Source organism: Elephantulus edwardii, unplaced genomic scaffold (assembly GCF_000299155.1).
Source record: "Elephantulus edwardii isolate Elephantulus edwardi_28Jun2011 unplaced genomic scaffold, EleEdw1.0 scaffold00283, whole genome shotgun sequence".
Taxonomy (NCBI): Eukaryota; Metazoa; Chordata; class Mammalia; order Macroscelidea; family Macroscelididae; genus Elephantulus; species Elephantulus edwardii.
Window position 1 is genome coordinate 327,304 of NW_006400033.1, and position 13,149 is coordinate 340,452.

The window sequence follows — 13,149 nt, forward strand, 5'->3', positions numbered from 1 at the left end:
AATCCAAAATCTCTGTAAACATTCATTAAAATTCATAAAATAAAATTTTTTTAAATGTTCTGTTTTAGGACAATGAGAACTTGAAAGGCAGGGTAATAATAGGCATAGATTAATGGTAATTAATTATATAAAACATAGTGTATATGAATGATTGTACAAAACATAAAGTATGAAACAATGATGAGTATGATTATATGCAAACCAATAAACATTTTTTAAAATAACTTTTTTATCCTAACACGTAGCTCTGGTGGCCTAGTCTGCAGGGATTTAAGCTAGAACCCAAAGTTAGCACCTCTCTATTGGTTTGGACACCTCCCCTTTGGCGCTGAGGGGAAAAGATGCAATTCTTCTCTTGTTAATTTACAGTAGTCTTTGCACATTGTTTGGAGCATCAGCTCTGAATCAGTTGTGACTCAATGAGAATGAAAAATCATCTCCTTACAAAACCCGACACCTATTGTATGATAGTTTGTGTAAATACCCCAAAATTGCCACACCTGAACTGACCAACTTAAATTCTTCTTAGATTTATTTTTCTAGTTCTTTGTTTTAGTGAATAGCTTCAGGGACAGATTAATCCTTGCCCTACTTGTTTCTATTCATTTTTTTTTAAAAAAAAATAACATGTTTTTTTCAGAAAGAGATAAAGATCAAGCAGACAGTGGTTTCTCCTTAAGCTGTGCATTCTATCAGCCTATACATACCTTTTTTTGCATCTCAACTTCCAGAAAGCAAAAATTTTTGTCAAGGAACAATAGACAACATCTTGATGGGCAGAGAAAGGATTGACAATGTCAATGACTTAATCTTAGTTGGATCCACAATCAGTACACCAAAAGTCAGGTAATCGGGAGATGTATTGCACTGGGAAAGTCTGTAGTCAGGGACCTCTCACAATTACAGAGAAGTAATACCAGAATGTGGACTAAAGTGTGCCTCGTTCAGGTCACGGTCTTTTCACTTGCTATGCATCTGAGTGCTGGACAGTGACTAAGGATGACAGAAGAGAAATTGATGCCTTGGAGCTGTGACATTGGAGAAGAGCATTGAACATTCCATGAACTGCCAAAAGAACAAACAGATATGTCTTGGAGAAAGTGCAACCAGAGTTCTTGTTGGAGACAAAGAGGATAAAGCTTCTCTAACATTGGATATGTTGCTAGAAGAGATTATTACTTGGAGAGGGACATCATGTTTGGAAAGGTAGAGGATCAGCAAAAGAGAGGAAGAAGACCCTTGACAAAGTGGATTGACACAGTGATTGCAGCAATGGGCTCAAATGTGTCAGAGATTATGAGGGATGGCAACAGGATAGTACAGGGTTCAGATCTGTTGTTCATAAGATTGCCATGAAAAAAAAAAAAATAAGATTGCCATGAGTCATACTAGACTTGATGGCACTGAAAACAACTACAAGTTATGTAGTAGTGCCTTTCCTCTTTCTCATTGTCACTCATCCACCGACAGTGAAGACTTTGGCTTCTGCCTCACAGTCTTAATCACTCCAGATTATTTTGGTGTCCATGAAGGTAATTTTAATGGCCAATTCCACATGGATCATCTCCATTTCTCTGGTAAACTCTCAGACTGGTTAAATAGCCCAAAACTGGCTTTTGTAACTTACTTTTGTTAGGAGTCATCGAGTCTGTTCCAATTCATAGCAAGCTTGTGTGCAACAGAAGGAAGCACTGAACAATCCTGCACAATCCTCGCGACTGTCATATTTGAGCCTGTTGCAGACGCCACGATGTCAGTCTCCTGTGCTGAGGGTCTTCTTTAGTAGAGGGGTTCTCTACCAAGCCTGTTGTCCTTTCCCAAGTACCAGTCCCTTCTGACCGCATGTTTAAAGTATGTGAGATGAAGTCTCACCACCCTTGCTTCTAACAAACAATCTGGTTGCACTTTTTCCAAGACAGAGTAGGATATCAAAAGATTTGCCTTCTGGAAGCCCATGGTACATTCAGTATTCCTTTGCCAACAGTGTATTTCAAATACGTACATTTTTTTCAGTCTCTCTTGGTCATTGTCTGGCTTTTGCATGCATATAAGGCAACTGAAAGCACTATTACTTCAGTCACATCTTAGGCACATCTTAGGGCTCAAGGTGACACCTGTGACTTTAAAAATTTTTTTTATGAATGTCTTTATCATTCATATGCATTGTGTTTCACGCATGTACATTGTTTCATACAGTCCTTTATTTACATTATATTTGTTCATCTATACTGTGGGATTTTCTCACCTCTCTTAAAATCATCCCACCAACCACTTTCATGAAAGTATGTAAGCCAGCTATTTCATGCCTCGTGCCCTGATAGCTCCATTTTAGATAACCAGTTGCTAATTTACCCGTCCTTTTCAAACCAATAATCTGGGGAAGCAAGCAGGTCCCTTTAGCTGAAGAATTCTCTGTTCAGTTGGGAAACTTTAAGCATCTGCATCTGTCAGCAAAGTCCAGTCCAGAGCAAACCATTAGCTTGCAGCACTCAACCCTAGTTCACAGTATGGATCATCTTTTCATCTAGTTGGGTTTTGGTCAACTCATCCCCAGCCATCTGTGGCTAGGTTTAAATGGTCATCCTTAGCAAGCTCAGGAGTCCACGCTCTCCCTGCGCTCCAGATAAAGAGGACTTTTGACATGGATTTGCCCAATGTAGCATGTTTTATTTCTGCTTCCACAAATACTTATTGCCAATTAAAGTAAAGTGAAATCTTTGACAGCTTAAATCCCTTCTCTGCTTATCATGATGATGCATATTGGTATAGTTAGGATCTTTGCTTTCTTTACATTGAGGTGTAACCTGTGGTGGGAGCAGTAGTCTCTGATCTTCATCAGCAGGAGCTTCAAGGGATCACCCACCAAGGAAGGCTGTGTCATCTGCATATTGCAGGTTCTTAAGGAGTCTTCTTCCTTCTTCATGCAGTTCAGCTTCTCCCAGTCATTCTCTTTCTCTTTCTGTCATTACTGATAAGTTGGCACCAACTCATAGCTGACCCTCCAATGGGTTTCTGAGGCTACAAATCAGCCAGAAGGAGATTCCCCACCTTTCTCCTTTGGACTTGCTGGTTCCGGGAACAAATGCTTGGTCGTAGAACTCAATACAGGAATTCTGTTTATTTTCACGTGTTCAGTTGTCGTGACATATCAGCGTAAACTCCTAGCTGGGGTGCTTCATTTGTGCGATATATGATTCAACAGATCCTGTTGCTGAGCTCAGGGACGCATCTCAGGGTGAAGCCAAGGGGACAGGACCAGAACTGCAGAGGCAAATGGCAGCAGTGCTCTGGGAACTAATTTTTTCAGTGCTTATGTTCATGTTTTTTTATATAATGCTTCTGAGGAAAGGTCTTGAAGAAGAGGGCCTCCACAGTTGGTTTTTCAGGAGTGGATCATCAGAACTTTTCTTCAGGGTGCCTCTAGGTAACTCAAATCCCCTGTAACTCACTTTGGCTTTTGTCTCAGACCCAGCAGGAGAATCTAACTTGAGTCCTCATTTGTTTTTTTTTTTGAGTCCTCATTTGTAAGGACGTGGAGACATTTCACTGGTCTAAGAATTAAGTGTGCAGGGATGGCTGTCTAGTCACCAGTTAGAGACATCAATGGCCCCACCTTGCCTCTGAGCCCATAGCTCTCAGCTCTACTGCTGCACATGGGAATTCTTTTTTGAAGCTGTCAAAAATGAAGACCCTTTTACTCATTCCTTCAAACCCCACAACCCCATCTTCCTTCCTGGCTCACTCTCTTCTCTTCTTTTGGTTCTTTGGAAGATCCTTCTTATGGCATTGTTTTCAAAACCTTTGTTTGTGCCCAGGATTTACATTTGAATTAAAATTCATGACAGTCTGGGAAGAAGTTGCACTGTCAACCCAAAGGCAGGCAATTTGAATCCACCTACTGCTGAGAGGGAGAAAAATAGGCAATCTCCTCTTATGCGATTTACAATCTTTGAAAACACTGAAGGGCTATGAGCCGGTTCTGAGCCAATAATGCACAACAATATTAATATGTGTTTTCCTTAAAACAGTGGGGTAAGGTACTTGATAGTAAGTTGTTTAATCTCTTTATGCCTTGATTTCTTCATCTCTGAAATGGGAATTGCAAGAGTACCTATCTGAAAGTATTGGTAGTAGAATAAAACAAACACGTAGGTTAGGGCAATTTCTGGCACATACATAGCAAACTCTTAGTTCATGGGCTAATAGTGGCTTGTGTATTTTGAAAGCATTGGAAAATGTGAAAGGAAGAATCACATTTATGACATATGAAAGTTATATGAAATTCCAATTTCGATGTTAATTAATTAAGTTTTATTGACACATGTAAATGCTTCTTAGTTTATCTATTCTTTTTTTTTCCTATCAAGCCTCGACTTTATTGAAATCATACAGATATATATATAGGAGAGTTTATCTATCCTTTATGGCTGCTGTATCATGACAAGAGCAGAGTCCAGTTGTGACAGAGATGGCTAAGAGTGGAAAGCCTAACATATTTGCTCCTTAGCCTTTTGTAGAAAAGGTTTGCTGACCTCTGTATAGTCTAAGGGGCCTCTGAGTGATGTAAATGATTAATGTGCTAGGGAGCTCTCGTGGCCTAGTGGGTAAGGAGCTGTGCTTTACATTGAAGTGTAACCCATAGTGGGAGCAGTAATCTCTGATCTTCATCAGCAGGAGCTTCAAGGCAAACCCAAAGGCAGGCAGCTCGAATCTCCTCTCTGATCCATGGAAGGGAAATGAGCCATCTCCTCCTGTGAGATTTTATAACCTCTGAAAACTCGCTGGAGGGTCAACTATGAGTCATTTCTGACAGTAACAACAACAACAACAGCTAATCAAAAAAAAGCACAAGTTCACAGAGAGGTCTCTCAGAAGAATGTCTTGGTGACCTACTTCCAAAACAAAAAGAGATGCTGAAAACCCTAGGGAGAACAGGTCTGTTACTGAATGCAAGAGTTTCTTTCTGTAGTCAATTGGTGATAAGACAAATGGATTGCAATATTCAGAGCACTTTATTTCAGATCTGGGAAAGCAGTGAACTTCTTCTCAAAAACTGCTTCCTCATCTAAGAGTACTCCGTTAGTTTTTATACTTGAGTTAGGTGTTACAATTCTTAGTAAACAAACAGCTTGTGATATAGTTTACATATGAATGAGAATGACATTGTCAAAGAGATAAAAACGAATTCAATTACATATAACTTGAGAAAAACATTTTCAACAAGACAAATACTAGTTCAATGACAAGTAACTGAGAAAAATCTCTTCTAGAGGTAAATGCTGATTTAATGATATATTGTTCTTGTTGTTGTTATGTGCAGTTGAGTCCCCTGTGATTCATAGCAACCCCATGTACACAGTCCTATACCATGCTCTATCCTCTGCCAACCTTATTGTCTCTGACACACCTACTCCCATTACCACAGTCACTGAATCAATTCATCACATTGAGATTCTTCCTCTCTTGCACTGTTTCTCCACCATTCCCAGCATGATGTCCCTCTCCAAGTACTGGTCTCTCCTTGCAACATGTCCAAAGTATGTCAGGTAAAGCTTCAGAATCCTTGTCTCCAAGGAACAGCCTGGTTTCATCCTCTCCAGGATGAACCTGTTTGTTCTCCTAGCAGTCCATAGTATATTCAATACTCTTCTCCAGCACCACAGTTGAAAGGCATCAAATCTCCTTCTATATAGCTGCAAAAAAATATCTTAAAAAATAAATGATAATCCAGAAGAAGATTACATACAACTGAGAAAAACTGTTCCGAAGAGGTGAATACTAATCCGGGATAGATGCATTTTCTTTCCTGGTAAACAGTTTAAAGTACTTTACATGATTAAAGAAAGAAAAATAGAGTTCTAGGGCAAACAATCAGTTTTGCAGGCTGGAGACAACTGATTTCAGCTTTACATCTAGATCATGTGTGAGAACAATCCCGAATTCATCAGTACCACCCCATCAGTTCCATGCTAACATAGCCTGAGGTAACCGTGGCTTGAGATTGACTCAACAGTAGTTTAGTTTTAAAGTACACTGAAGCCAGGTGGAACAATGCTTACTGTGTAAGTTCAACAGGAAACTACAGGGAATTCCATTGTGGGGGCCTGAGGGCCAGAGGGATGGCTCTGAAAGGCCATGTCATTCTGAGATTAGACCATGGAGCAGATTCCAAGAGTGACTGAGCACCCCAGCACACCAAAGCTTCTCAGCTCAGAACCCCTCAGGCTTGGACTCTGGGAGCTTAGAACTGTTTGCTCTGCCAGAAAGTAGCTGGCTGTTTGGTGGCCTGTCAGCAGTACCAAATCAACTCATCATTAACCAAAAACCAAAGCAAGATTATTCATTAATATTCTGGAATTTTAATACTATGTTTCCCTTGGGTTCTTTAAAAACCAAAACCAAACTCATTGCTGTTGATTCTGACTCCTAGTGACCCCATGGGGTAGAGTAGGGGTGCTCCACAGGATTTCCAAAGATTTAGGAGATTTGTACCCTGTGGAGTCTAAACTGCTTTTCTACTCTGTAGGAGTGGCTGGTGGTCCAACTTTTGCTCAAGTTAGATACTTAATCACTGCACATCTAAGGTTCCTTCTCTAATTGCTAAGTATATTTATTAAAGAAGTTTTCTTTTTACCCTTCAAGGTTACAATTGGCCTTTTGAGAGGTCTAATTCTTTGATGTACAGGGCTGTCCATGCCTACTAAACACGAGCGGGCTTCTCAGTCATTCTGACAAGCAAATCAAACCATCACAAAGCAACAGGAAAACCCTTAACTCTTCCATGTGCCCCATCGCCTCCTAAAAAGGAGGTGCCTTCCCCTGAAGAATCAGAGTGTCCAAATATCAATCCAGAAGAGGGGAGAGATGGTGTCCTTGTGCTGCATTTGGTCAGTTCTGCTGGTAGCTGGTGACGCCTATTAAGAGCTTGCACTGAAGGACGAAGTATAGAGAAGGGATGATGCTTCTCTGACGTGTGACATGCTTTCATCAGTAGAATGCACTGAGGGTGAGAGACTGTGTGGCTTCTGCGGTTATAGAAGGTCATGCAGCTTTTATGTCCATGCTGTTAGGCTGCTCCCTTGGAATGTTATCTTGAATCCACCATGCTCTGAGGAAGGCAAGGTCTGGAAAGACCCCCTGGAGAACTGAGATACCCTGGCCAACAACTCTAGCTGAGTTCAGCTCCAGGCTGACCCACCAGCTGAATACAGACAACTGACACCATGTGGAGCAGAAGAAACACACAGCCAAGTCACAGAACTGTCAGAAATAATAGTGTTGCTTCCAGTTAATATTTATTGTTTATTGTTGTTGTTACATGCCATCGAGTCACCTGCAACTCAGAGCAACCCCATGCACAGTAGCTCTGAAGCTTGCTCTATCCTGAGCCAGTCTCACTGCTCTGATACACCAACATTCATCTCCCAGGTACTGTCAGTCCCTCTCATCTGGGATCTTCCTCTCCTGTGCTGCCTCTACACTCTTCCAAACATAATGTCCTTCTCCAAGGACTGGGTCCTCCTGGCAACAAGTATGTGAGATGGAGCCTCAAAATCCTTGACTCCAGGGAGCAACTTTTATTTGTAAACAGTAGTAAATACTCAATAACCCCTATAACTCTCAAGCTCCATGTTATAAAAGCCTGTGCACTCCAGCTACATAGCCCATTTTTCTTTATCACAATTAATGTTGTAACAATTCTCATCCTTAGAGACTGTTTCCTAGAACCATGTTGATACCAGTCATTACTTGTCAGATGTTCTTGCTCACCAGTGAGGCACAACACAGAAAGCGTTCAACGACAGAAATCAGGGACGGGGAGGGCTGCAGCCTGACACCACAAATAATGAGGATGGAGGATCTACTGTTGCTGCTCAGTGAAGATGGTGGGCTTGCTCAGGCAGAAAGGACGGATTCTTCCTCAGGGCAATGCTCTTTTCTCCACCACACCACTGCCTTTCCAGGCGTACCTCCTGACTGCAGCCAGACAGCACACCACAGCCTGGCCTAGCTTGTAGAGTCATTTTCTAGGACTAACTGTGAACCTTATTTGTCCCTTAGGCCAGGAGATTCTGCTCCAGGAGAGATGAGGAGGGAGGAGCTAGTTTGCTCTAAGTGCCTGGTGCATGCTGGCTGCCCTCACCTTGCTAATTGACCCTAGCCACAGCTCAGGCTTGCAGTACTGACCCATGGTACCAACCCAAAGCCATGGTACCAACCCAAGGCCAAGGTACTGACCCAAAGCCATCGTATCAAACTAAGCCACACTCACACCAAAATCACCTCGTGGTGACCTCCCCTGGATTTCTGGGGCTGTGTTTTAACAGGAGCTTTGTCTTCCTCTCCAGGTCTGGTGGATTTGAACTGTGTGCCTTTGGATCTGCAGCACAGTTCTTAGCCACTAGCCCACCAGGACTCTTTTCCCCAGGGTTTGTTGTTGTCATGTACCATCTTTTTGGAACTGCCCCATAACTGACTCTCTGGCAGGTTTTCAGAGGTTTTGATTGCATGGGAGGAGACTGTCCAAGTCTCAAATGAAGCCAGTCTTCACACACTGGAAGGAAAGGACTTTCTAAGGTGTGAGACCTCAGAAAGAGGCCCTGGTCACTTTGTTGTTGGTGAAGGTAGCCCAGAGTTCAGAGTCTAGAGAGCATTCTGTCTGATTTCAAACCATATCTCACAATGTGATTCTAAAAGACTGAGAAACGCCCTCCACCACATGAAGCATGTGGTGGCTCACAGTGATTTGTCGTCGTCCTCAGGGGCTTCAGGGCGGTACATGTGGTCGCTCATGGTGGACTGGGACTTCAGGGTGATGTGACACCAACTATGCATTTTCCTATGCAAACCTGCCAGTTTGAATTCAACTACCAAGAAGCATCCCTACAACACATTGAGTGCAATCTGCAAAACCTCCAGTTTCATGTCTTCATGGGTGGCAGTGCCAGCCTGGCTCCCATGGAGGTGGTGAGCTGTCCTGGGCCTGGAAGGAGGTGTGCTCCCAACCTGTAGGCCCTGGCCCCTCCCTGGCCTGTCCCTGGCCTGTTCACTCTGAGTGGCCACCCACTGCAGAGTAAAGTGTGATCTCCCTGCCCGAGGGAGAAAAACAATTACCATGGAGGTGACTGACTTAATGGAGATGGCTTGTGCTCCAGAATAGCATGGTGTTCCACTGGTTTTCAATGGCTAATGCTTTGGAAGTAGATTGCCAGGCCTTTCTTCTGAGGCATCTCTGGAAAGATCCATCAGTGTTTCGGTTAGCAGCACAGAAGGTTAACCTTTGCACCACCCAGAGCCTCCCCTTTCCCCTCTCCCCAAGACTTTGTGGAAATCAGACCATTGCTATTATTTCCCAGCCATGCCCCTCCCAGAGTTCAGTGATTTCCTCCTTGATATATCTCCTATATAGGAGTTGTCTTCTCTGAGTCCATGTTCGAGAATATCTTTCAAGAGGCAGCAGCCCAACCAATCATAAATTTTGCAGTTTTGCCACAAAGAGTCCTTCCCAACATCTGACATCCAGACCACTCCTTTTCCTGAAGTTCATCTTGAATATCAACTCCAGTTTCTCCTTTCACTAGCGTGGCTCCTTCTCTGATTCTGCGTCCTACTCCATTCTTAGAGCTCACCAGAACAGTAATCTCCAGAGTTCGCATGTCTTTTCTCTCTATCTTCTTCTACACTTTTCCACTTAATCATCTCACTCACTGTTACAGTTCAGTCTTTACTGCCACACAGGTGGGTCCCACACAGAATAGCATTTTTTCAACTGAGTTTCAGTCTCATGTTACAGACAAAACTCAGCACCTCATCCTTACAATGTCTGAAATAGTACTCTTCTCCCATCTGCTTCCCTTTGCCTGTTTCCTATACCTGCAGAGTTCTTTCACCTTTCCAGGCTCACCTCCTCAGCATTATCTCAGGCTTTGTGTCTTTACCAAGCATTTGTCAAAGTCTACAAATTTTACCTCCGTAGTTCTTGATGTGTTAGGCCCGCTTCTGCCTATCAGTCCTCTACCTTGAAGTCTCTCTCTCTCCCTTTTTGCCTGGACAAATGTCATCTCCCATTCTGTCTAGAGGTATGATAAGTAGGCACAAATTCTGGGATCCCGTTTCACCCTCTGAAAGCGTTGCTAATGAATTCTGTAGCTGTGACATCAGCTCACGCACAGTCATTTTTATTGTTGCTGTTATCTGTCATGGAGTAAATGCCTACTCAGGCTGACAATACGCGTGCAGAGCAGAACTGCCCTACAGTTCCCAAGCCCTTTCCAGAAGCAGATCAACCAGACTCTCTTTCAAGTTCTCTCTGGGTGAGTTTGAACTGCCAACCTTTCAGTCATGTAATTACTTTCTCCATCAAAGGACTCCTTCGTATATGTAGTAGGCTTACATTATGGTGTTGATTATATTAACAACAGAAATTGTCAACATTAGTGGTCACAGGAAGAGCATTTTGGAGTAGACAAGAGAAGTGATTTAAGTTATTTGCTACAAACCACATACTAATAAACTTTTTAGAAAGGTTATTATTAAGGAAATGAGACAACTTTTTCTCAGTGACATTTATTGAAATAAATTCAATTCAAAGCCACAGGAATTTGCTAATTGACTCAATGCTTTATTGAGTAAAAATATGAATTAAAATATTTGCTTGTGCGACTCGATGACACATAACAACAAATAACAACATCATTTTAAAAAATATAACCCACCTTAAACATCTTGTTCTAACTAGGGAAAAAGAGTATATTACTGACATCATCAAAATAAATGTTTTTAAAAGTATTAACTTGCTCACTAATTATTTCATCGACGTTCACAGCAAAATTTAGTATGCACCTGTGTGTTAGCTAATTATTGGCTGATCTCTCATGTTAGCAACTCCCCCTTTTGGGGGAAAACTATCTCCTTTATTCAGCTATATGACCTACCATTCTCAACACTTACACTTCTGGTCACCAATGACGTAAAGTGGACATGGTCACTGGACCAGATATGGGCATCTTCTACTCGGTAGTGTTAAAAGAGCCAAGTTCACATGAGGAGAGGAGCAGAGACTAACACACAGGAAGAGTCCTAAGTTTAAGCCCTGGATCTAGCCAAACCTGAGGCTGGCCTTCCTGCAGTTTTCCTACCTGAGCCAATACATCTCCTCTGTTTGGTCAAGCGCATGAAAAAAGCCTTGACTCATCCATCTATCCTTGTAAACAGAAATCAGACACTGTTTTATCTGTAACTCAAGGTGTCTATAGCAGGTCCAGAGTAAGGGTTTAATGAAGACCTGTTAATTCATTAAAAGCTAACAGAATCAAATGAACTGGTGCTTCATTTCCATGGACTTTCCAGGATAGTTGCTGAAATACTCATGTGCACGCATATTCACATACACAAGCATATTGGAAATTTTAGGATTCTTTCTATAGTGCACATACACACATTCATCCTCCCACACAAATACTAAGATTTTTCAAAGTTTTAACTGACAAGATGAAGATGAAAAACCATATTTTTCTGATGATCTCTGATTTTGTTCCAAGGACTATACTTTGTGCTATTATATATTTTCTTGTTTCACACAAAATCTATCCAGTAGATGTTATTACATTTTACAGATGAGGAAGCTTGTGGGTTAAAGAAGGTTGTGCAGCTGGAGCCTCCGAGGTATGGAATTCTGAGGTACAGCTGACTGCAGGACCTTTGTATTTTTTGTGGACAAGGAGCCATTCTTGAGGTCAAACAGGAACCACAAGACTCTGTTTCCAAGAACATATCCCAGAGTTTACAGAACCAAGAGCTACGTGTTCCTAAAGTTACAAGCTCCCAAATCCTAGACACTCATTTCCATGAAGGAGATAAGGCCCTGCTTGTGGACAGACGTAGGTCTTGATGGCATATATCTAATTGATTCTGTGAAGACTGAGGGAGGTGCTGTGAACAGTGGGAAGACTGGGGTTATAAAGGGAAGTAGGTAATGACAGAGAGGTTAGTCGAGCCCTGTGTAGAGTCCTGTAGCCAAAGTTGCCTTGTGGGAGCTCCCCAGCTCAAGGGTGAACATGGAGCCTGAACCACCTAATCCAGTGCTTGGCATTGTGCAGCTTCTTAGTAAAGTTTTCTGACCAAAATATTCAACCAAGGGCTCAAAAGTTTTGTGAAGTGTTGTATTTAAGTTGTTATGTACCATTAAGGAGGATCCAATGCATAGTGGCCCTGCATTGAGCTTCTGAGGCTGTAAATGTTAACAGGAGGAGGCTGTAAATCTTAATAGAAGAAAAGAGGCTGTAAATCTTATCAGGAAAGAGGCTGCAAATCTTAAGGGGAAGAGGCTGTAAATTTTAACATCATTTGCTCCCAGAGCAGCTGGTGGATTACAAACTGAGGATGAGCAGCCTTTTAATTGGAAAGAAAACATACTACTATAGTCTAGTAGTCTGGTGACTACACCACCAGAGTCCCTAAAGAGTTACTAAAAAAGCCCAACAACTCAAAAACTAGAGAGCTTGAATTAGAAGCCCTCAAAACACTGCCTTTTTATATTCTCACAAAAACTCACATGAAGATAAAGGATCTAAACTGTCAGCAGCTCTGAACACTAAGACCAACCAGGCACACCGAAGAATCAAGCACATGAAATCTAATTCTGAGGCAGATGTCATACTTTCTAGAGAAACGCCTAATACTACTGCATTCAGTCTTAGTCTTACTTTGTAAATGAGACCAGGTGTGATAAAGGATGCTTGCTTCTTCCCTTCAGGGTCTGTTCTCTGACTCAGACAATAGAACAGAGAAACAAATGTAAATTTATTGCTGTCAATAGATTCTGACTCTGAGCCACACTGTCTGACAGAGCAGAAGACCCCTAGGGGTTTCCAAGGTTGTAAACTTTACAGAAGCAAACTGCCCTATCTTCTCTCCCTGAAGCACCTGGTGAGTTCAAACTGCTGACTTTGGGGTAGCAACTAGCTCCAGACCATTGTGCAACCGGGGCTCTGGCAGACCCTCATATTTTATGAAAAATAAACACTGATATTTGATCCAATCCTTATAAGTCCTTTGTGATTGTGTGTACCTCATTCACCATAAAACTGACTACATCTGTGGATTATATTTGGGGGTAGGGGGTGGGGTTTGGGGAGGTGCGGGGGGGGG